This window comes from Trichosurus vulpecula, chromosome 6, assembly GCF_011100635.1.
Source record: "Trichosurus vulpecula isolate mTriVul1 chromosome 6, mTriVul1.pri, whole genome shotgun sequence".
Taxonomy (NCBI): Eukaryota; Metazoa; Chordata; class Mammalia; order Diprotodontia; family Phalangeridae; genus Trichosurus; species Trichosurus vulpecula.
Genome location: NC_050578.1, coordinates 121,574,513 through 121,600,264, shown reverse-complemented (window position 1 = coordinate 121,600,264; position 25,752 = coordinate 121,574,513).

The following is a 25,752-nucleotide window of genomic DNA, read 5'->3' as shown; positions in this document are numbered from 1 at the left end:
TGAAACTCACTTTCTTGAACTTCTGGGAGCCATGATGACTCAGTAAACTCATAAGGCCTCTCATCCCTCCCTTGAATAAATCCAGAGAATACTTCCCTAGGAGAAACCCTGGAATAGAGGAGCCAGAAGTGAGGGTTCGAAAGTCTTTTAACTCAGGAGGCTGTGGGCCCCTCTTGCAGTGATGGATAGCAGCCCATGCAGGGAGCACCACCTTAGCAGAGCAGCCAGAGTTCCTGATCCCCAGGGGGGTGGAGCCAAAAATTGCCATCACCAGGAACCCAGGCTTGCTTTTGCACAGCTGGGGGAATTGGCAAACACCAGTGCAGACCTACTGCCACCATGCTGTATAGCACAGTGCCAGGGTAAGAGGAGACTTCCAGCCATCAGACCACCTCTCCCCCACACCTCACACAGTGACACCCTTCCTCCCTCCCCCTGGGAAACTCAGAAAAGCTTCACTGTGCCTCGATCCTTGGCACACAGCCAGCTTCAGCTCAGCATCAGAGAGGAGTTTGCAGCAATCTATAGCTTCTAGCAGAAAAAAAATAGAGGCCACAGTACACAAAGCCAGTAATTAGGCCCCTAGATCCCAACATAAGAAGTTTGGGCCCCAGATGCAAAGATCCACTTTAAAAGTCAGGAAAAAGGCAATTACTATGAAGAAACAAGTTAGAAAATTTAAAAAGACCATTGAATCATATTATGAGAGAGAGAAGATCAAAATACAAATTCAGAAGAGGATAGCATTGACACTCTACCCACCTCTGAAACCTCAAAAAAGAATATGATCTGGTCTCAAGCCCAAAAAGCACTCCTGGAAGAGCTCAAAGAGGATTTTAAAAGCTAAATTAAAGAGACAAGAGAAGAATTAGAGAATCTAACAGGAGAAAATATGTTCTTGAAAAATAAAATTGACCTAATGGAAAGAGAGATGCAGAAGCTATCTGAAGAAAATAATTCATTAAAAATAGAATTGCAGAAGTAGAAGCTCATAACTCTATGATGCATCAAGAATCAGTCAAATAAAATATAAAGAATAAAACAAAATGAAGAAAATGTAAACTCTCTCCTTGGAAAAATAACTGACATGGAAAATAGATCCAGGAGAGACAATAAAAAATTATTAGTCTTCAGAAAGCCATGATAAAAAAAGAGCCTGGACAGTATCTTCCAAGAAGTCATCAAAATCGTCAAAAGGTAGTCATCAAAAGAATTCACCTATCACCCCCTGAAAGAGATCCCAAACTGAAAACTTCAAGGAATATCATAGCCAAAGACCAGAATTATCAGGTCAAGGAGAAAATAGTGTAAACAGCCAGAAAGAAACAATTCAAATATCATGGAAATATAGTCAGAATCACACAAGAGCTTTCAGTTTCTACATTAAAAGACAATAGGGATAGGAATATGATATTCCAAAAGACAAAGGAGCTTGATGTACGATAAAGGATCAACTATCCACCAAAACTGAGTATAATCTTTCAGGTAAAGAGATGGAAATTCAATGAAATAAGGGAATTCCAGATCCTCCTGATGAAAAGGCTAGAGCTGAATGGAAAATTTGATCTTCAGATACAAGACTCAAGAGAGGCATAAAAAGATAAACGGGGGAAAATATAAAAAAGGGGAAAAAATCTTGTTATTCAACAAGGGTAAACTGTTTACATTCTTATAAGGGAGGATGATGTTAGATAATTTTGAGAATGGTATAGTTAGTAGGACATCTAAAAGGGATATACATAGACAGAGGGTTTGGGTATGAATTAACTGATGTGATGTTAAAAAAAATTAAGGGATGAAGAGGAATTGTAATGGGAGAAAACATAAGGAGGAGGCAGAAAGTGGTAAATTACATCATATGAAGAGGTATGAAAACATTATACTAGAGGGAAAGAATACAAGGAGAAGAGCAGTGTTTGAGCTTTACTCTCATCAGGTTTGGTTCAAGGAGAGAATAACATACTCTGTTAAGTATAGAAATCAAACTTGCCCCACAGTCAATAGGAGAAGAAAGGGGAAAGAAAAGCAGGGGAGGGTTAGAAGGTAGGGAAGGATTAGTAAGGGAAAAAGGGTGAGATAAGGGGAGGGGGCTGAAAAGGAGGGAATATGGAGGGAGGCAGTGGTCAAAAGCAAAACTTTTGAGGAGGGGAAGGGAGAAATAAAAACATTAATGGGGGTGGGGAGATAGGATGGAAAAAAGAAACAGATAGTAATAATAACTCTGAATTTGAATGGGATGAACTCTCCCATAAAGTGGAGGCAGATAGCAGAGTGAATTAAAACCAAAATCTTACAAAATGGTGTTTACAAGAAACACATTTGAAATGGGAATACACACAGGCTAAAGGTAAAACGGTGGAGTAGAATATATTATGCTGCAGCACAAGTAAAATAAGCAGGAGTAGCAATCCTAATCTCAGAAAAAGCAAAAGCAAAGATAGATCTAATTAAAAGAGATAAGGAAGGAAACTATATCCTGCTAAAAGGAACCATAGACAATGAAGCAATGTCATTACTTAACATATATGTGCAAAGATGTATAGCATCCAAATTCTTAGGGGAGAAGTTAAGCAAGTTACAGGAAGAATTAGATAGCAAAGCTATACTAGTGGGGGTGGTATCTTAACCACCTTCTCTCTGAATTTGATAAATCTAACCTCAAAATAAACAAGAAAGAAATTAAGAAGGTGAATAGAATTTTAGAAAATGTAGTTATGATAGACCTCTGGAGAAAACTGAATGGGGACAGAAAGGAATATACTTTTTTCTCAGCAGCACATGGCACATACACAAAAGTTGACCATGTACTGGGGCATAAATCCAGGGCAGAAAGGCAGAAATAATCAATGCATCCTTTTCAGATCATGATGTGATAAAAAAAATTTGTAATAAAGACCATGGAAAAACAGACTAAGAAATAAACGGAAATTAAATAATCTAATTCTAAAGAATGAGTGGGTCAAACAGCAAATCATGAAAACAATCATAACTTCATTCAAAAGAATGAGAATAATGAAACAACACACCAAAATTTATGGGATGCAGTTCATAGGGGAAGTTTTGTATCTCTAAATGCTTGCATGAATAAAATAGAGAACAAGGACATCAATGAATTGGACACACAACTGAGAAAGTTAGAAAAAGAACAAATTGAAAATCCCCAATTAAATACCAAATTAGAAATACTGAAAACCAAAGGAGAGATTAATAAAATTGAAATCAAGAAAACTATTGAACTTATAAATAAAATTAATAGCTGGTTTTATGAAAAAAAATTAAAAATGATAAACCTTTGGTCAATTTAATTAAAAAAAAAAGAAAACCAAATTACCAGTATCAAAAATGAAAAGAGAGAATTCACCTCTAATGAAGAGGAAATTAAAACAATAATTAGGAATCATTTTGCCCCAGCTGTATGCCTATAAATTTGACAATCTCAGGGAAATGGATGAATATTTATAAAAATGTGAATTGCCCAAGTTACTAAAATTGGAAGTAAAATACCTAAATTACCCCATCTCACAAAGGAAATTGAGCAAGCCATCAATGAACTGTCTAGGAAAATATCTCCAAAGCATGTGAATTTTGTCAAACATTTAAAGAACAATTAATTGCCATACTTTATAGACTATTTGGGAAAATAGAAGAAGAAGGAGTCCTACCAAATTCTTTTTATGACACAAATACGGTACTAATACCTAAACCAAGAAGAGTCAAAACAGAGAAAGAAAATTATAGACCAATTTCTCTAATGAATATTGATGCAAAAATTTTAAATAACATATTAGCAAAAAGATTGTGGCAACTTATCATGAGAATAATACACTATGATCAGGTGGGATTTCTTCCAGGAATGCAAGGCTGGATCAATATTAGGAAAACTCTCAGCATAGTTGATCACATCAACCACAAAACTAGCAGAAGTCATATGATTATCTCAGTAGATGCAGAAAAAGGTTTTGACAAAATACCCCAATCATTTCTATTAAAAACACTATAAAGGGGGCAGCTAGTTGGCACAGTAAGTAGAGCATCAGCCCTGGAGTCAGGAGGACCTAAGTTGAAATAAGGCCTCAGTCACTTGACACAATTACTAGCTGTGTGACCATGGGCAAGTCAGTTAACCCCAATTGCCCTGCTTCCCACCCCCAATAAATAAATAAATAAATAAATAAATGATTAGATGAATAAATAAATAAATAAATGAAACAAACAAAATAAAACACTAGAAAGCCTAGGAATAAGTTTTCCTTAAAATTGTAGGTAACATCTACCTAAAACCATCAGTAAGCATGATACGTAAAGGGATAAGCTAGATGCATTCCCAATAAGATTAGGGGTTAGACAAGAATGTCCATTATCACCACTATTATTCAAATTGGTACTAGAAATATTAGCTTTTAGTGATAAGAGAAGACAAAGAAGTTGAAGGAACTAGAATAGGCAAAGAAAAAAATCTAAGTTATCGCTCTTTTCACATGATATGATGATTTACTTAGAGAATCCTAGAGAATCAATTAAAAAAAAACTACTGAAAATAATAAGTAACTTTATCAAAGTTGCAGGACATAAAATATACCCAAATAAATCCTGAGCATTCCTATATATTACTAACAAAGCCAAACAGCAAGACATGGAAAGAGAAATTCCATTTAAAGTTACTGTAGACACTATAAAATATTTGGGAGTCTACCTGCCAAGACAAACCCAGGGCCTATATGAACACAATTATAAAACACTTTCCACACAAATAAAGTCAGATCTAAATAAATGGAAAAACATCAGTTGCTCATGGTTAGGCTGAGCCAATATAATAAAAATGACAATTTTACCTAAATTATTTACTTATTCAGTGCCATTATAAACTAACAAAAAATTATTTTACAGAGCTGGATAAAACAATAACAAAAATCATCTGGAAGAACAAAAGGTCCAGAATATCAAGGGAATTAATGAAAAGAAATGCTACAGAAGGTGGCCTAGACATACCAGATATTAAACCGTATAATAAAGCAGCAGTCATCAAAACTACTTATTACTGGCTAAGAAAAAGAGTGGTGGATCAGTGGAATGGGTTAGGTGTACAAGATGCAGTAGTCAATGACTATAGCAATCTACTTTTTGATAAACCCAAAGAGTCTAGCTTCCGGGTTAAGAATTCACTATTTCACAAAAAAAAAAAAAAAAAACCTCTGAGAAAACTGGATAATAGTATGGCAGAAACTGAGAACAGACCAACAGCTTACACAGTATATCAAAATAAAGTCAAAATGGGTTCATGACTTAGGAATAAAGGCTGATACTATAAGCAATTTGAGAGAGTAAGGAATAGTTTACCAAGCCTGAGCTCTGGGACAGACCTCAGAAAATAAATTGAGTCTTGGGGCATTATTCACCATACTCTAGTATTAGATCTTGATCACACAAATAGGTGCTCAAAAAAAAAAAAAGAACATGCTAAGGAGAGACAACTCAACCATAGATTAACTATTACGGATGGAGAAGATCTGGGTTCATATTCAGCAGAAGGTAGTGGACCTAAAGAAAGCCACTGCTTTTTCAATGATAAACATCAATGATCCCAAGCAAAAAATATTTTAGAAGAGCTTTAAAAAAAAAGACTTAAAAAATCAAATAAGTGAGATGAAGAAAAAAAGAGTAAAAGAAATGAAGAATCAAAGAAAATTGTGAAAAGAAAGTAAACAAACTTGAAATAGAGAACCAAAAACTTAAGGAAAAAATAATAATTCCTTGTCAAAGCGAAGCTAATGATGCTCTAAGACAAAGAAATAATGAAACAAAATCTAAAGAATGAAAAAAAAAATAGAAGAGAATGTGAAATATCTCATCAAAAAAAACAACTGATCCGGAGAACAGACCAAGGAGAATTAATATGAGAATAGTTGGACTGCCTGAAAATGATTTAAAAAAAAGAATCTTAATACAATATTACAAGACATTATCAAGGAAAATTTCCCTGAAATTCTAGAACAAGGTAAAGGAGTAATTGAAAGCAATCTACTGATCACCACCTCAAAGAGATCCCAGGAGAAAAAAAAAATGTCATGGCCAAGTTTCAAAGTTCCCAGGGTAAGGAGAAAATATTTGAAGAACAAGAAAAACAAATTTAAATATCGTGGAGCTACAATAAGGATTACACAAGACCTAGCAGCTACTATGATGAAGGACTGTAGGTCATGGAATATCATATTTCAAAGAGCAAAAGAGCTGGGGTTATGACCCAGGGTAACTTTACACAGAAAAGTTATGTATAATCCTGAATGAAGAAAAAAAGGATACTTAATGAACTGAAAGACATTCAGATGTTTTGTGCCAAAAATAGCAGAACTTAAGAGAAAAATCAACATATAACATCTAGGAAAAATAGTAACATTAAAGACCAATTATAAGGGACTCAGTAAGGTGAAATCATTTACTTCTTTTATAATACAGTATTATCAGTTCTTCTATGACTCATTTTTATTTGGGTATTTTGAAAGAATGGCTCAGGCTGAGCTGAGTATAATAGGATGATTCTAAAAACTTTACAGGGGAAGATAAAAAGGAGTAATTATACAAATGAGATAAGAAAAAGAAAAAATTAATAGAGAAGAAGCTAATGGGGGAAGTGTGTATATTCTGAAACCTTACTCTCATGGAGAATGGGTTAAAGAGGAAACAGTATATATCTCTAGAAGGGTATAAAAATCTTCTAAATTCAGAAAGAAATGAGGGCAAGGGGATAAGGTGAGGGAGAGGATAAGGAAGGAATTCTTGGATGAGTGGATAGATTAAGGAAAAGGATGGCAAGGCAGTAGGTAGAAGTAAAGAAGTAGGGGAGGGATAGGAATAGGGTGAGAATGATTATGAGGATAAATAAAATGGAAACAGATTAAAATTTTGATTTCAACAATATTTTATTGCATTTTGGAAAGTACCCTGGGTTTCAAAAACAAACAAATGACATAAAGGTATCAAACATGGACTAGTGCTTGTGATACCCACTTTGTGCTTGCCATAAGTCAGAGTAATAGACTGCCAGCTATTATTGTCCTTCCCAAAAGGTTGGGCTTCTGGATGCCACTAAGCACAAATCCTTTAGTCCATGACTATTTTCTATACCACATTGGGCTTCCACATACCCCAAGGAAAGCATATAGCTGAGATTAACTCTGAGCCTTCTAATTACTTGCTTTTTGTCAATATAACTCCTCCCAGCCACTAATAACTCTTCCTGCACCTTTCTTCATATGGTTATAAGAATCTAATCCTGTCCTAACCTCATGATGTTATTGGACCTGATCTTTGGGAGAATCATTTTCCTGGCTGAGTGGAAGAAGGATTAGAGAAGAAAGAGACTTGAAGCAGGTAAACCCACCATTAGGCTACTATAATAATCCAAGGTGAGGTAATAAGTACCTACACTAGCTTGGTGGTGGAGAAAAGATCAACAAGAGATGTTGCAAAGATTAAGTCATGCCAAAGAGAAAATATAATCTGATATACAGATTGTCTATCAATAAAATATTCATCTTTCTGTTAATCCACTATGAATCCACTTGAAGTCCCCTTGAATCATAATGGAAATCCACTCCAAACATAATGGAAAGCAAAAGAGGGAGAACATTGGCAACATGTTGATAAAAACATGTCAGCTATCTTGTATGTTAACTATTAGAATATAAATTTACTGAGAGTAGAGATTGTTTCACTTTTGTCTTATTATCCTTTGTGCTTACTACAGTTCCTAGCACATGGTAGTTTCTTAATAAATACTTGATGCTTACTTTATTGGTAGATTGGAGAAAGGCCATACCTTAACTTTCTAAGGGCTAGCATCACTAAGATTGGAGAGATACATTGTGAAGGTTGACTAGGATGTGATGACATTTTCTTTCACAGTAGGTTATTATACCTTCTAATATGTTGTTTAAGGATTGCTTTTCATATTGACATTGGTGCACCAACACCAATGAAATTGGAGATCTTTTCTTTGAGATAATGCCAGATGTAAGATGGAATATGAGCTCTCCAAATATCAAGGACTTAATCAGTTAATGACAGATTGATCTTTAATGCTGGCTTATTTCCTCTAATGAGTATAGCTTCTTATAAGTTTATGCTTGCACTCTAGCTAATATTTTGAAATAAATTATTTCCTATTGTACGTTGCCAACAGAAAAATGGATTTCCATACTATGTAGATCTAATTATCAGGTGGCCTTCCCTTATTAGCCATACCCTGTCTAAAAGGATATTGACTTGGCATATGTTCTGATGCTTATGAAAGTCTTGGTTAGCCTTAGATAAGACCAAATTCCTGCCTCTTATGAATTCCATAAAATGCAGAAGTTCAAATCCTAAAAACAGAAAGAAAGTTAGGTTAAATATATTACAGACTTTTCTTTAAATTATGTGCATTCAGAAGTATCTTCTGACTTTTTTTCTATATTTGCCTAAGATTTTCTGTGTAAGTATAATTTTGTAGACTATTCAAGGCTGGAGTAAGCACTACAAATAAAGATAAATGAATATTTACTGGCTTAAGATTAAAGCCCTTATTCTAAGCATAGAACTATAATTCTTTGCAATAAAACTTTCATTTTATTCATTTCTCTCCTAATAAAATAAATCCACATATGAAAATGGCAACATCACTTACAAGTGAGACTAGATATGGCTAATTATAAAAATGAGCATGAATCTCTCTCACAAAAAGAAATGCATTCCCATGATTTAGGTTCTTGTGCCATGAAGTTCACCAACACGGTAAGTTATATGTGTGTAGAAGTGTTTTTGAGCCTGTGCCCACAAATGGAAATTCTGGGAGAAAAAGCTGTTTTAAGAAAAGAATGCCAGAAGAATATTTGCATTTCCCATTTATCTACAGTCACACATTTATTGGGCAAGTCTGAAGAGTAACTCTCTTTTTTATAGTTCTGATTTAATTTTTCTCTCTCAATTTTCATGTTTCCATTTTCATTTCGGGCATAGTACATAAAGCAGTTTTTCAGGAATAAGCGCCAATAATACCTGATTTTCCCCATGTCCCACAAATATCTCTGAATCAATAACAAAAAGGACAACCCATGTAATAAGAAATCATTAAAAATAGGAATGAGACAAAAAAATTAGCTATGCAGGGAGAATAATTTTCACATTTCTTGAAATATTTTGTTTCTTTGTAAAAGAGAGAAGAGGTTATCTATTCTCTAGGAAAAAAAGGCAACAACATATATAGGCTTTCAAGCTCACAACTGATTTTAAAAAAGGAACATTTTAAAGGTAATTTTAAATGAATTCTTTTATTTTTTTCTTTTTCTTTTTAGGGTACTTTTAAGATATATCATGCTATAATAAATCCCATTCCTGATGTATATTATCTGTTATACTGACACATTACAGTTCTGTGGCCTAAATGAAAAACAGCTGGAGGCATTTCTTCAAGTCGGACAATCAAATGAACGAACGAAAATCTGAGCAATGAATTAGCCACCTCCAACATGTAGCTGAGCTAAGTAGTGGAAATAGAAAGAGGAAAAGAGGAGATAGCTCAAGTGTGACCCTCATTTCTGCCATGCTTGATAGTAGGATAATACCTTCTTCTCCTTCTTCTTCTTCTTCTTCTTCTTCTTCTTCTTCTTCTTCTTCTTCTTCTTCTTCTTCTTCTTCTTCTTCTTCTTCTTCTTCTTCTTCTTTCCTTCTTCTTCTTCTTTCCTTCTTGTTCTTCTTGTTCTTCTTTTTCTTCTTCTTCTTCTCCTCCTTCTTCTTCTTTTTCTTCTTCTTCTTCTTCTTCTTCTTCTCCTTTCTTTCTTCTTCTCCTCCTCCTCCTCCTCCTCTTCCTCCTCCTCCTCTTCCTCCTCCTCCTCCTCCTCCTCCTCCTCCTCCTCCTCCTCCTTCTTCTTCTTCTTCTTCTTCTTCTTCTTCTTCTTCTTCTTCTTCTTCTTCTTCTTCTTCTTCTTCTTCTTCTTCTTCTTCTTCTTCTTCTTCTTCTTCTCCTCCTCCTTTCCTTCTTCTTCTCCTCCTCCTCCTTCTGCTCCTCCTTCTCCTCCTCCTTCTCCTTCTCCTCCTCCTCTTTTTCCTCCTCCTCCACCATTTTCTCCCTCTTAGTCCTCCTTTGCCTTCTCCTTTTTATATTTGTTTTTTCCCATTCTTCTATTTCTTTTTCTTCTTTTCACTGTTCTTCTGTGCCTTCTCATCCTAAGTCTTCTTATGAGATTTATCCATACTGCTCATGCTAGTTGTGCCCTGGCTACTCATGGTTAATCCCATGATAGATCCCTTTGGAAACTTTAACCAATTCCATTTCTAACATGGGCCATTGCACCTCTCTTTAGGCATCCAATGGATTTCTACTGCTAATAGACTTGGCACATTGATGACTTAGTTAATTTAGACATCTGATCAACATTGTCTACTGCAACTCAGCCCTCTCAGATTCAAGATATACACAAGCTTCAGCTCCCCCAGAAGCAGGGATTACTGGTGTATATCACCACTCCTGGGCCACCATCATTTACTTCCTAAGGAACAGGTATAGGATCCCATACTGCCATTTAATTTTAATCCAGTATAAAATGTGTTCTGATATTTCTAGGGCTATGCTGTTAAGTGTTTAACCTCCAACTCTCTTCCCTCAAAAAAAATACACATGATAGAATTTAAATTTTGATCTTCACTATTAATATTTCTTCTATCACTTAAATCTACACAGTCAACAAAGCAGTAATTCAGGCGTTGGATCACAGTGTTTGCTGATTTCCAAGGTGTAAATGCTCAAACTGAAAATTTAACAATTGGCTGTCGTGAATGTGTCCAAGCTGGTTCCCACACACATATGTATCCAAACACATAATAAAGTTTCTTTAATGTCTTCTATGTGTCATTTTGTTAGAAAGTGATGTTACTTCCATTTTTCTTTTATCTTTGTTGTAGCACATACCCCTACACACACACACACACACACACACACACACACACAAGCACCTGACACAAACATAAACACACATATAACAAAATTTATGGAAGGGCCTTAAATGTAGTCCAAGAGGAATAGGATAACATTTTTGCTCATCTTGATATCACCCTCACAAAGTCAATCCCATGAGTGGCTCAAGACCTTTCTTATCTCCACAGGTACTTGTACCACGATTGGTATTGCCTTCTATTAATATCAATAGAAGTGGAAGAGAAATAACGATCAGTATGGTGATTCCACATCAGAAATAAAATGCATATAACTGAGTAGATTTTTATTTTGGGCCTTAAAAATCAGTCTATTTCTTGTCAAAGGGGCAGCCATAGCAAAAGGAAAATGCCCCTCTTCTAATCCTCCTACCAGACCAGAAATAAAAAGAGAAGGAATATTTACTAGATATAGGAGGGGTGGAAATATCTTCCCACTAGAAGCAATGAAATGGGACAGGACAGGTGAGGAAGGCAGGAGGAGAAAAGAGAGATAACAACTCCTACAGAAAGAGAATTACAAGAGAGTACTTGACATAGACTCAGCTGCCAGGAACAGGTTCACAGAGGCATGATGAGGGGTTACAAATCATAGAGCAAGGATGCATTGAATTCCCTGGAGGCTTTCCTTTACATCAAATCAATGACCTAAAGCAGAGTTTCTTAGTTTGGAATTACTGAACCCCAAGTGTTTTATGGATACATTTCAGGGAGTCATTGAACTTGAATGAGAAAAGCCTAATTATATCTGTATTTTCATTAATTTTTGGTTTTCTTTGTAATCACAGCAATTATAGTTTATCCATTTAAAGGTATTATTCTGAGGAGCCTATATGCTTCACCAGGGGTCCATGACACAAAAGAGGTTAATCTCCTAATCTAAGAGAAAAGGAATCAAGTAAGGAACAATCTGGATTTACCATATCTGTTTCTATAAGTTGTAAGAACTGAAAAAGTCCCTGGGAAAAGTGGGATAACTTAAGAAAGAGTCACTTTGATTGTTTAAGGGCCTGCATAGTAGCTCTTTGCTCTTTTTTTTTTAAATCAGGTAAATAAAATCTGTGCAATATTTGGTGTTTTACTACTTTAAGTGCATAGTAGCATACATAGTACCTAGGGGACACATTCTTCCTTTCATGGAGAACTAAACATAAGCCATATCCTCATATTCCCTCTTGAATCACTAAGTTAGGGCAAACCTAAGTCATAGCATTATGTTTCCAGGGGAAAATCTGCTTAAGTACATGAACTAAAAAATACTATAAGTGATTTTAAGCCTGGTCCATTTGTGCTGAGTATTTCAGTAATGGGTTAAAGCTACAAACATCCCTAAAAGTTGATTTGTTGTTGTTGTTGTTGTTTTCCTAACAGTTCAAAGAAAAATACATGGAACAGTGAAAAGAACACTTAGATTGAGTCAGTCAATATGGAACCTTGACAGGATTTATGTGGACTTGAGCAAGTTATGCTTATTCTTACTTATCCTTTGTTCCTTATGATTAGAAATGTCAAGTCTCAAGGATACACTGTCTGGCATATCTGGATTTTTTACACATAGACAATGGACATACACTGAGAATTCTAGGCTTGGGGCTCACAATGCATGGGAGTGTCCATATGCCACTGGTGAATACATTGCTGCTCTGGTTACCTTTTAAGTAGCACGATGAACAGAATTATACCATATAACGATTACATGATGAAAGGTTACAAATTGATTTTTGTATTGAAAAAACAGTGTGCAACAATTTCTCTTTTACATTTCCCTTTTTATGCTTCTATTGAGTCTTTTGTATAAATGTCAAATTTTCTATTCAGTACCACTCTTTTCATTAGGAATGATTTAAAGTCCTCTATTTTTTTAAATACATGTTTTCTCCCTGAAGTATTATACTCAGTTTTTGTTTTCTGGCTAAATGATTCTTAGTTGTATTCCTAGGTCCTTTGCCTTTCTGAGTATCATAGTCCAAGCCCTCCAGTTCTTTAATATACAAGTTGCCAAATCCTGTGTAATCTTGGATGTAGATTCAATTCACATTCAATAATTTAATTGATTTATTTTGTTTTATTTTTCTGACTGCTTGCAGAATTTTCTCCTTCACATCGGAGCTCTAGAATTAGACTATAAGATTCCTGGGTATTTTAATTTTGAGATCTTTTTCCTGAAGTGATTGGTAAAATCTTTCAATTTCTATTTTACACTCTGGATTTCAACTGTCAGGGTAGTTTTCCTTGATAATTTCTTAAAATATTATGTCTAAGCTCTTTCTTTAATAATCATGTGTTTCAGGTAATACAATAATTATTAAATTACTCTCCTGTATCTGTTTTCTAGGTCAGTTGTTTTTTGATCAAATATTTCACATTGTCTTTTATTTTTTTTCAGTCTTTTCATTTTGTTTTATTGTTTCTTGATGTCTCATGATGTCACTACCTTCCACTTGTCCAATTCCACATTTTTTTGGAGGGGACAAGGTAAGGCAATTGGCATTCAGTGATTTGCCCAAGATCACACAGCTGGTAAGTGTGTCAAGTGTCTGAGGCTGGTTTTGAACTTTGATCCTCCTGACTCAAGGGCCAGTGCTCTACTCACTGTGCCATGTAGCTGCTCTTCCAATTCTACTTTTTAAGGATTTTTTTTTTTTTTTTGGTGAACTTAATGTAGTTCTTTTTTCAATTTTTCCAATTTTGCTTTTTAAGATGTTATTTTTTCAGTATTTTGTTTGTCTTCTTTATTAAACTGTTGCCTTTTTCGTAATTTTCTTCCTTTCCTTTCTTTTAATTGTCTTACTTTTTTCCTTTATCATTCTTATTTGATTTTCAAAATAATATTTTAGCTCTTCCAGGAATTCTTGGTAGGCTTTCATCCAATTCATATTTTTTCTTTGATGTTTTTGGTAGCTCTTTGGACTTTTTTTATCTTTTGAGTTTGTGTCTCAAGCGTTCCTGTCACCATAGATGCTTTTTGTTGTTGTCATTGTGGTTGTGGTTGTGGCTCTTTTTTATGATATTCTTTGTTCATTTTTCCACCCTAATCCTTGATATGGGCCTTTATGTTAATTTGGGGCTCTTTTCCCAATGTAGGGGCTAGGAGAGATCTTTCTCTAGCTTCAGGCTTTTTCACTCTGCAGTTTTCAGAGCTAGTTCTGGCAGTTTGGAAATTTTTGATGCTTCTAAGGTGTTGTAATATGGAAAGATGTGTGGTCACTGCTATCTTGCTTTGCACTCTGGGCCTTTGCCAGGAAGGGTCTCTAATTCCTTGGAATTGCAAGTGATAGTGCTCCTCAAGAACCCACCTCCCTTGGGAACAGAAATGATACGGTTGCTGAGGGTCCCTGATCCATTGGGCCTGAAAATGATACTTTCTCTCAGGGCCTCCATTCCCTCCTGATGAAAATACTCCTCTTTGCCCTTGAGCTCTGAACCATAAATATGTATAGGCAATGGAGTTGCCAAATAGTGTCTGCTCTTCTGTCTAATGCTAGTAAAAGAGTACCCTGTAATCTCTTTTTGACCCAATAACAGGTCTCCTTACCATTTCCTATTTAGGAGCTGCCAAAGCTGCTGCTGCTTCTGTCCCACCACCTAGTCTCTCCACTGGTATTTCATCCACTTGGAATCTAGGCCAGCTTTTTCCCCATGTCACAGATCTCTCTTTCTAACCTCTAAATATACATTAACTTACAGAAATCATTTGCTTGCTCCTACTCCCTTCTTTCCATTATCAATATGTCTCCACTCAACTTTTTTTTTGTACCCCATTCTTATTTCATTTGATTCCTACGATCAGTGTTAGGTCTCAGAAAGGTCACAATGAACTTTATACAGTTCCACATATCTCATTCTCAATGGTCATTCTCTTTAATATTTATATGATGTTTAACATGGGCCGCCATGTGTATGGCTTTTGTGACAAGAAGCTAACCCCCCTCTTCCATTCTTATTCCCTCTCCTTTTCCCTCCTACTAACTTCCTCTCTCTCCTCTTACTCCTTTTTTCTGCACACTTAAATTAATAAGATATAGGAAAAATTGTCCTCCAACCTCTCCGCTTCTGTTTTTCCATTTAAGTTTTTGGAGAGACCATTTGCTAAGATATTTTTTTGGAATATCTCTTGAATTTTCTTTTTACATCTCTATTGCCCCTGCTACCACCAATCTAGGCCATTGTTATCTAATTACTTCATTAATCTAATAACTTTTCCAGTGTTTTTTTTTCCTGAGCATTTCCATTATCATGTGCCCAAACTGATTCCCCTGAAATATATCACATCACAATGTTCATCACCAACCCCAAGAACATAAGAACACTACTGCTTTGCCTCTCACATCAATTAATCTTCTTTGCCTAGTTCTCAAGGCCCTCTCTAATCTGGTACCATATATACCACGATCATTCCTATGTTTTCTTCTTGGGAGAAGATAACTACCTCTACCATGATGCACTTTGATTACTTCTTCCCACACTGTTGTTTTCTTTCAATGAGATCTTAGAGTGTTTCTAGGATCATAGATTTAGTTTCAGAAATGACATAAGGATGAGAAATTCTAGGCTTACTTTCTCATTTTATCAATAAGGAAAATGAGTCTCAGAGAACTGAAGTAACTTGGTCATTGTCATATAGTTAGTCAGTGACAGAAGCAGCATTTAAATGCTGATCTCCTGATGCTTTATATTATATTAAACTGTTTACATGGGTATGAGGGGAAATTTTCAATGTGAGCATTTATACCTCAGCAATCAGCAAATACTATAAATCAAGTTATTATTTATACTTTTTTAAATTATCTAAACTTAAGAAAGTAACAGAAAAGATTAATAATGCAGATTAAAATTAAAAGTATACTTTTTTTCCTTTAAAACTCATTATTTAACATTTATTCGCATGATCTTATTTCTCCTCTAATAAAGGGAAGGAAGGAAGGAAAACACAAAAGGAAAAGAGGAAAAGAAGGAAGGATTAAAGGGTAAGAATAAGGAAGAAAGAAGTATTTCCATGACACTTTTTTATCCCTACTTCCATCAACTTGTAGAGAAATAGTGAGTTAAAAATGAATTAAAAGCTTGGCTTTCTGCTTAACAACAGGTAGATGGAAAAATCGATTCAAATAAAATCAACAAGTATCTTTTAACCAGGCCTAAGTGCCAGCAAGGCACTCTACTAGGAGCTGCAGATACAAAAAAAGAAAAAGAGTATTCTTTAACCTCAAGGAAATTTTATTTTTATCTTTAATGTTTTAACATACTATTTCTAGATATTAAAAAGTTTGTTTGTTTGTTTTTTCCTAGACCAGCTAGAGTTTATTACATGGGAAAAGAGAAAACCTATTGATTCCCCACTCTCACCTTCATGGCCACCAAGGGTGGAAGGTTGGATCCTGAATTAAGGAATATTTTAAGGGAGGGGAAAAGTATCATGCTCTAAAGTGGACTTGAAAGCTCAGGTGTATACTTATGGAAAGTTGAAAACAGATTGATTTTTTTAACACAGACACACTGATTCAGGCTAAATAGAAGGCAATAGATATAATTCAGACCCAAATCCCCAGAACTAAACTAGGTCCAGATTTAATTCTGCATTTAGTGGTGGACCAAAACTTCAGCAGCAATCTCTTCCCCAGTTCAGTCATTATTTACAACATCAAGTTTGTTAAGGGGTTCAAATACACTGACATTGTCCTTAAAGCTTATGGTATGAATATTGGAGATATACGCCAGATACAAAAAGAACATTAATATGGACACTTCTTATAAGAATAAGAGTTGATCTATTTCAGAAGGAAAAAAACACCTTCAACACATTTTGGAAAGGATAGATCAGTGCTGTGCATTTGAAAAATTATAGTGACAAACTGCCAGGTAATTGTTTTTAAATGCAGACTTTAGAAGAAAAAGAATGGAAGGGAACTTTGGCATATCTTAGCTCTCAGAGCTAGCCTCCAGAGGAAACTAAATCTCCCAGATTTCCTCTTAACTTGAAATCTGTGAGCTTAATTTTCAAAATGGTTTGATATCTGTATTTAAATATAATTGGTTTCCTTTGTTTTCATTTGTATTTCTGCACTAAAAACATTATTATGAAAAGGAATCCAAGACAGACACACACAAAGTTAAAGGTGAAAGGAAATAGTAGAAAAAACGAGGTACTTGGTACAGTGTAAAAGTATTGGCACCATATAAGCAGAAAATTAGAACAGGAAATTGATCCTAAGTACTATCAGCATTAATTTCTACCAGTATGGAAAGATTTGGTTTGTTTCCATTCCCTCATTATTTTGGGTGCCTTGGTGGTAACAGTGTATAAAGAACTGGTCTTGGACTCAGGAAGACAGAAGTTCAAATCCATTCTGAAGACAGTGACTGGCTGTGTGAGTCTGTGCAAGCCACTTAACTTTTCTTTGTCTCTGTTTCTCCAATTATAATGTGGGGAAAATAACAGCACCTACCCCACAGGGTTGTTATGAGGACAAATGGAATAATATTTGTTAAGCCCTTAGCATACAGCCTGATACATAGATTAGTGAAATGCTTATTCTCTTCCCCACCTTTTGCTCCTTTTCAGGTTCAATTCCTATACTAATCTTTCATCAGCTAATTACAGTTTCCTTCTCTTTATTTCTAAACCTTGCTAAGTACTAAAAGCAAAAGTTTGCACACCCCAGCCAATTCAGTGGGTTAATACTACAACTGAAAATGGGATGGACTGAAATATCCACATCCTGAGCAGATGTGCATGAGAACAGATCTCCTTGGAAGCAGCTTTAGTATTTCAAACATGGATTGTCACACATCCTACTCATAGCGCAATACATATTCTTTGAAGACTGAGACTTGATTTCTGTCTTGCTCATAGTAAGCACTTCATAAATGCTTGCTAAATGAATACATCTTTTATTTCTGGATCTAATCAGCGTTATTTTGTGCTGTAGTTTTGTTTCATACAATATGGTCATTCCCAGGCCTGCTTTTGTGACTTAAGTGTTCATAGGACCATCAAATGCTGCTTCCTGTTTCCTGTAGCTATTAGTACTTTCTACCTCCCAAAATTGTCCCAAAATTATTTACTTATTTGTTTACACATTGTAGCCTCCAGTAAAATGTAAGCTATATTCTAGGGGCAGAAACTGTTTATTTTTCATTTTCATCTTTGACCTATAGTACTTGGCACAGTTATTTTCATCTAGTAAGTGCTTAATAAATGTTGGCTGAACTGAATTAAGTATAACTGAATCATAGGACTTAAGTCATAGAAGGTACCTTGGAAATTAGGTAGTCTCCAGTAATCTTTAGCATCTTTTAGAGTTCTTAAACATATTTATTTTTTATTCTCATAAGCTATAAAGATAAATATATGAGGTAATATTTATAGGGGGAATGTGTATCAGAAAATTACAGTTATGTAGTATCTCCTCTTGAATATATTTAGTTATCATTGATATAGATATAGAATGTTGAGATCTAAACTAGTACAGTGTAAATAGACCTGTTCTCAAAGTCAGTAAGACCTGGTTTCAAATTCTGCCTCTGACACATACTATCCATGTGACCTTGGTCAAATCATTTTTGCTCTCACTGTTCTAGGTGCTAACCTACAGTGGTCAAATGCATTTCCTCATCGGGTGTTACTTTATCAATGAAATCACAAATTCAATCCATACCCACATGTAAATATAGTCAAGAATAACCACAATGTGTTTCTCAAATATTCTGATCCTCATCATTCTCTATTTCTTATGAATTCCTATGCCAAGTACAGCCTATATGACACAGTTTTGTACTGTTAGACTTATACCCCACTTCCAAGTGTCATATCTATATGATCTTGGCAAATCCACCCGTTTCCAACTAAGTTTCATCCAGAAAATAGGGGCAAGTGTATTTGCACTACCTACCTCATAGGGTTGTTGAGAGGAAAGAGCAATACAAACTGTTGAGTTCCATAACATTGTAAAATGGTAATGATGGTAGACACATTACATGATAATATCTTTTGTTGCTTGTCATTTATTTTTTCCTTACTTAGGCAAACAGTTCTTTGAGTCTGGATAACAATGATATTGCGTACTCATTTATTTATCTAATAGACATTTGTTAATAGACATTTATTTATCTAATAGACCACCTACAAAAAATTATGTTAGGTGCCAAGAACAAGTATAACAATGAAACCATCCTTGACCTCAAGGAGTTTTACATTTTATTTGTCATACGGTGCCTGCCCCCCCATCTTCCCAAGTACATAGCACATTGTATTGGGAATCAAGATAGACTCTTAGCACTTATTCAACCAAGTGCTCTTGAAGAGTTTGGCCTGTTTCCTTCATTAAATTAGGAGTCCTTGATGACCTCCTTGCCTCAAGGGAAAGCCTAGCTTACACGGGTTTGAGTGACACGTTTGTGACATCAGAGGCTTTTAGACCACGTGAGTTTAAGTTGCATTTTTGTGCCACTTTTAGGTCACGTGGGTGAGTTGTGTGTGTGACTCACCTTTGACACTGAAAAAGATATATAAACAAAGGGTTTGGCTTTTTCTTTCAGAGCTCTGAGCCACAACAGGAATGGTGTGTGATTCTAGGCAAGCAGTTGTTATGAGTTCCCTGGCTTTGAAGAAAACCCTGATGTTGATACTTCTCTGTAGAAGATATTGACTATTTTTCCTAATCTTTATATACTGCTATAGTTCTATAATTAACTATTTAATTTTCAACTATTTTGTATTTTTTTATCTCCATATCACTTTTGTCTTCAATTCCCTTAAATTAAAACATATTTTCAAGCTTGGAACAATTTACATTTTCCTCCCCAATGCTCATCATCCATAAATAGAGAATACAGAAATGAAAGGCATTTAAACATTTTCAACTCTATACAAGTACTTATGAATAACTTAATATATTTATACTTTAATATTTTCCCTTATTTAACTGTCATATGAAATGGGAAGTAGATTCCACTCTTTATAATTTCTTAGTAGTTGAGATGCATCAGAAACATTTCTTGAGTTTTTCTGGTCATTAGATTGTCCCTTTTTTTCTTTTTATTTATAAATTATCCGAATAGTCCAGAATTCATTTCAGTTACTGGAAGAAAAAGATAATGATAACTGGGAAATTATATATTTTTAGAAATTTGATTCATTATGTGTGCACTTAAAGAATATCTATAAAATGAACACACTGAAATTATTCAAGCTTGTTGATCTGTCCAAAATGTCTGATAATACCAGCAGGCCCATTTCAATCCTTTTTTTTTATTATTCAACTCCATTTTCCAAGGGAAAAGTTCTTCAAACACACAGACCATGCAGATGTCAATGATTATTTAATATTCTCCAGCCTGTATGTTTGCCAAAGGGAGAATGGGCATTGGAATATTGGGAGGGATCAGGAGACAGGGAATATTGGGAGAGGTTCTAATTCTGATATATAACTTCAATATAGTGTTTCAAAGAAACACACACACACACACACACACACACACACACACGTTTATCAAAAGCTTGGCCAAATTTTCCTTTCTTCCAGTAATATAAAGCTGAGAACAGTGAAGGGGATATAGGCAGTCTCCTCTTGTACACGCTCATTTAGAGAGAAGAGTTTTCCCTTACTTACTCCTTAAGTTAACAGCTTCTCTTTGGGAGTGTGGTGAAGTACTTTTAAACTACAAAGCAGTATAGACAAAAAAAATGTAATTGTTAGGATTCTACATAGATATTAATACAGTTTGCTATGGCACAGATCTGTTAAATTTCTTAATTAGCTGAAATATGTGCCATTGTCTTCCACTTGGCATGATCTATGCTTTTCAAAGTACAATCCTCTACTCTTCACCTTCAACAAAGAAAGGGACAGCCTATATCACCTAGGAATAAAGTATTCTTTATAGAACCCCAGTTTCTGAGACTATCCCCATTCTTCTTAATTTCCTTCTTCTCTGAATTATAAATTCCTCTTCCACATTGTATCTCTATAGACCTTCTTGAGTGTTAGCCAACCAATCAAACACTAATTTGTCATTTGGTGTTAATGGTTTAATGTGTTACACCTCCCAAGTAACTTATTTGCATTTTGGGGGACTGTAACAACAATGTTGCTTGCTGCTACTGTGGCTGTGTAAGGCCAATAATACCAGCACACGGGAGGGCTGCTAGCACAGATCCTTTGATCTACTTTTCTATGGAGAGCAACTTTAAGGGGTTAACAATCTTACTTCAATTAAACATACATATACCACTCACTTAGTTCAGGGGGGAAAGCCAACACCCTGAACTTTAGAAAGAATAGAAATAATTACAAGCAAACATATAAACAGAGCAAATAAACACAAATCAGCAGGCAGGTGTCTAGCTGTCTGTCCAAGCAATACACTGAGAGTTACCAGAGAGAGATGTACCAACATCTAGGTTTTCATAGCTGGGGTGGGGGGGTTCCTTCAGTGGCTTCTCCAGAGTCTCATCACCAACACCCTTTGATGAGTGTGCCCCCCAAAGGCAAAACGCTAGCCTCTGAGTTTATATATACTTCTTCAGGGTCATCACAACCATGCAAGTCAAACCTATGTGAACTAGGCCTTCTTGTGTCTTAAGCAGGTCAAAGACTCTTGATTAAATCAAAGAAACAAAAGACAACTAAAAGTCCACTTTGTTTGCCATTACATTTGAAAGGCAAGAGTCTTCAAAGGTAATTGATTACCTTAGCATTCTAAAAGAGAAAACAGACAAGTCCTGCCCTGATTACAATTTCAGGGACTCAGGTAGTATGATAATCTTTTAAAAGGGGATGGCTGGGAACAGTTTGAATTTTAGAGGAAAGAAAGAAAAGAGGGAAGGAGTAGGAGAAAGAGAGAGAGTGTCAGAGAGACAGAGAGAGAGAGAGAGTCAGAGAGAGAGAGAGAGAGTCAGAGAGACAGACAGAGAGAGAGAGAGACAGAGACTGACAGGCAGAGAGACGGAGGGAGACAGAGACAGGGAGACAATGAGAGACAAAGAGAGACAGAGAGACAGACTAGTGGGGGGGCAGAGAGACAGAGAGAGAGACAGGGGAGAGAGGGAGACAGAGAGAGACAGAGACAGAGAGAGAAAGGGTCACATACAGAGACAGAAGCAGAAAGAGAAAGAGAAATGGAGAAAAATAGAGAAATGTTAGAATGCCTGCTTGGAACCCTACTTAAATACTTTAAAAGTGCTTAATTTGTAGGTAAAGGAACTCAGTACGAATCCTTGCTCTATCATTTAATATCTGTGTGACCTTGGGAGAGTTACTTAAATGCTCTAGGCATTAGTTTCCTCTTTGTAAAATGAGATTAGAGTTGATAGAGCATGGTCCCTGGAGTCAGGAGGACCTGAGTTCAAATCAGATCTCAAACATTAACACTTGCTTAGCTATGTGACCCTGGGGAAATCATTTAACCCCAATTGCCTCACCAACAAACAAACAAATAAACAAACAAACGAATGAATGAATGAATGAATGAATAAATGAGATTAGACAAGATAAATAGACAACATAACAACAATGAAAATTAGACAACATAAACAAATCCCTATATTCATAAATAGACATAGAACATCCACTTATATATGTGAACTAGCAAAGCCCGTTCCATTCCAATAACAGAACAATGGCAGAAATGTAGAGTCAACTTTCTAATCACATCTTCAGTTTATATTGTTCTCTTCCTCGAACAGTCTTCTTTTTTTTATCATATCTGTAAAAGTGTAAATTCATTTTCATGTATTCTATTTTTCATCAATTAAATGAAACAATCACATAATAGATCTGCTTTTATTTTTATCTTCCAACTGCTGCAATTTTCCTTGTGCATTTCATAGGCAGACAGTAAATAATAATGAATGATGTCAAATATAGCATGAAAACAAAAAAATAAGATTCTGTGGTAGATCCTGGATTAAAACCAAATATAGCATATACTTCATCCTCACTGAGATTTAGTAATTGATTAATTGATATAAGAAAGTTATGGAAAACAGTACTCTTTGGCAGTACTTATAAAATTCCAAATTTACAAAATTGTTTATCTGCCTAAAACCTTGATATGAAAATTCTAGTTCTAATACATTTATTACGCAAATGGGAAAATTGATCCATATAAGTTAAATAACTTGTCCAAGGTCACACAGGGAATAAATAGCTAAGCTAACATTCAAATCCAGTGCTCTTTCTACTATGATATACTATACAAAATTCCTGCTCCCCCCAAAAAGAGTTTATATGTTGGGGAGAGGGGGGATTCATCTAATTGATGGTGAAATTTAAGCTCAGAGAAAAGAGTTTCCTAGGGTCACATAGCTAACTGTCCATTGAGGTAGTACTTGGACTCAGCTCTTGGGAATCTCAACTGTATGCCCCAGTCTCCTAACCATAGTGTTTCCTCATATTATTATCTACCCTGCTACCTTGTACTTTACTCTCCTTGCATTTCCAGCTCTTGCTCAGGGAGGTATATTCAGATCAGAACTAGCATTGCTTTTAGAAGGACTGTGTCATTTGATTGCACTGTTCCTACACTTCCCATTCTTGTGACCTCCCAAATCAAGTTATACATATGTATGTGTATGTATACATATATATATATATACATATATATATATATAGATTTCTCTCCATATAGCTTTTTTCTTCCATATCATCTTTCCTTCCTTCCTCCCTCTTTTCCTTCCTCCTTTCTTTCCTTGTTTCCTTCTTTCTTTCCTTTTTTCCTTCCTTCCTTCTTTCCTTGTTGTTTGTTGCAGTACATTGTGAAGCCATGTAATTCTACAGAGTACTGAACAGCTCAGAGGACATACTAATCTTCAGCTCAATAGCTTGTTAAGGATTAGTAAAATATCTACATATCTAATCTCAGCATTTAAATCATAATTAAATTATCTTTCTTCTTCCATCCAACTATACAATAATTTATTCTAAATCTGCTTTGTTATCATAATATCAATATTAGTGACAAATACTAATATAAGTCAATATTTATTTCCCCCTTCATGTACAAGTAGCTACTAAATAGCTTTTTCATGCATGACAACAATCCCTAAAATGCAACAACACATTACTAACAATGACTTGTATTCAAGGATTGGTATAAAAAAGTATTATCTAGTGCATGCATGATGAGAAAAAAAGAGTTGGTCTAGTGAGTTAAATAGAGCAAAAAATAAAGTGAGATAATACAGGTGCTACATCGGTACTACATTGGTAGGCATGGACCGTAATAGGACCTTATTGGAAGAATTACAAGAAAGCATGGACAGGTGTTGCAATAGTCGAGAAGTTACAGTTGTGTTTTGATCCTGCCACTGGAGAAAGGTGGATGCCATAATAGGTGCATTGATGAATTAAATGTGCTAGACCTAAATTGTGCCTTAGAATGCTCCTTTTTAGTTTTAGGATTGTGTGTATATGTGTGTGTGCATATGTGTACATGCATGTGTTGGTTGAGGAAGTGTTTGGGGGATGGAATTAGCAAATCATGCTATTATTGAACAGTGACTGGTGTAAGATAAGTCTCCTTGGTCCTGTTTGTGTCCTTTCCATTGCCCAAGGCCCATAGGAATAGTAGAACTAGGTGAAAGAAACACTTTTGTGAGTCTTGAAGTAATTTTAACTTATGTGCTAGACTTAGAGCTTGAGACAGAAAAAGAGTAGCAAGAAGTACAGAGGACAACAACGTGTACCAGGCTGTAGTTGAAGGAGTCAAATGACAGGACTATATCTATCAAGTGGAAAGGTTCACTATCCCAAGAATTAATCCTAAAGACCAAAGGGGCTGAGAGAAATGTGGGCCCCTGAAAAAGACAACATGGCAAATATCAGTGCAAGGCTGCAGAGGGAGGTAGGCTCCTCATGTGTTCTGTTGTATAGGTTGGAGGAAAATGAGAGGAACAGAGTTGGGAGTCTATAATCATCAGTGCAGGTAGAACTTGGGCCTTTAATGTTACCCTCCTAATAGCCAGCCAAAGTTAGGACACTGGTACTTGTGGTAGCTAGGTGGACCGGGCCTGGAGTCAGGAAGACCTGAGTGCAAATTTGACCTTAGATACTCCCCATCTGTGTGACCCTGAGCAAGCTTGTTTGCCTAAGTTTCTCATTTATAAAATGAGCCGGAGAAGGAAAAGACAAACAACTCCGATACCTTTGCCAAGAAAAGCCCAAGTGGAGTTACAAAAGAATCAGACACAATTGAAACAACTGGACAGCAACAAAACTTGTAGCACCAGATAGAGAGGAAACACTTCTTACCTACACAGTTCAGATTCTTCCCTCTCTCCCTGCTAACCCTCACCAAAAATAATTCAAGAACCATATCATTCATTGACTGTATGAAGGCACATGTCTAGAAGAGGGGATCAGCTTCCCTGACTATTGGAGAAAGGATGGATAAGGACTCCCAAGTTAGCTGTAAATGAGTCATACCATCCTTCCAAAGTATATCAAAGGGGCAATAATATTGAAAAATTTGGCTAAAGAAACTCATACCATAACTTTATCTATGTTAGATCCCAAAACTCATTAGTTTCAAGGTTCTTTTATCATTTGGGGGAGATTGTTACTGCTTTAAAAAATCCTTGGTATATAATTGAAGGAAGGCCTAATTCTTTATGGATAACATTCCTGTCCAGGGATGAAGGCTTGAAGGGAAATTCTCTATGGTAGATCCTGATAGAAAATTAGTGAGTTCATTGTAACTGACAGTTGTAATCAGCATGTAGATTACCTTATTGATGTTTTTTTTTTTTAGTTTTGTTAATATACGCAACAATTTAGAAATAACAAC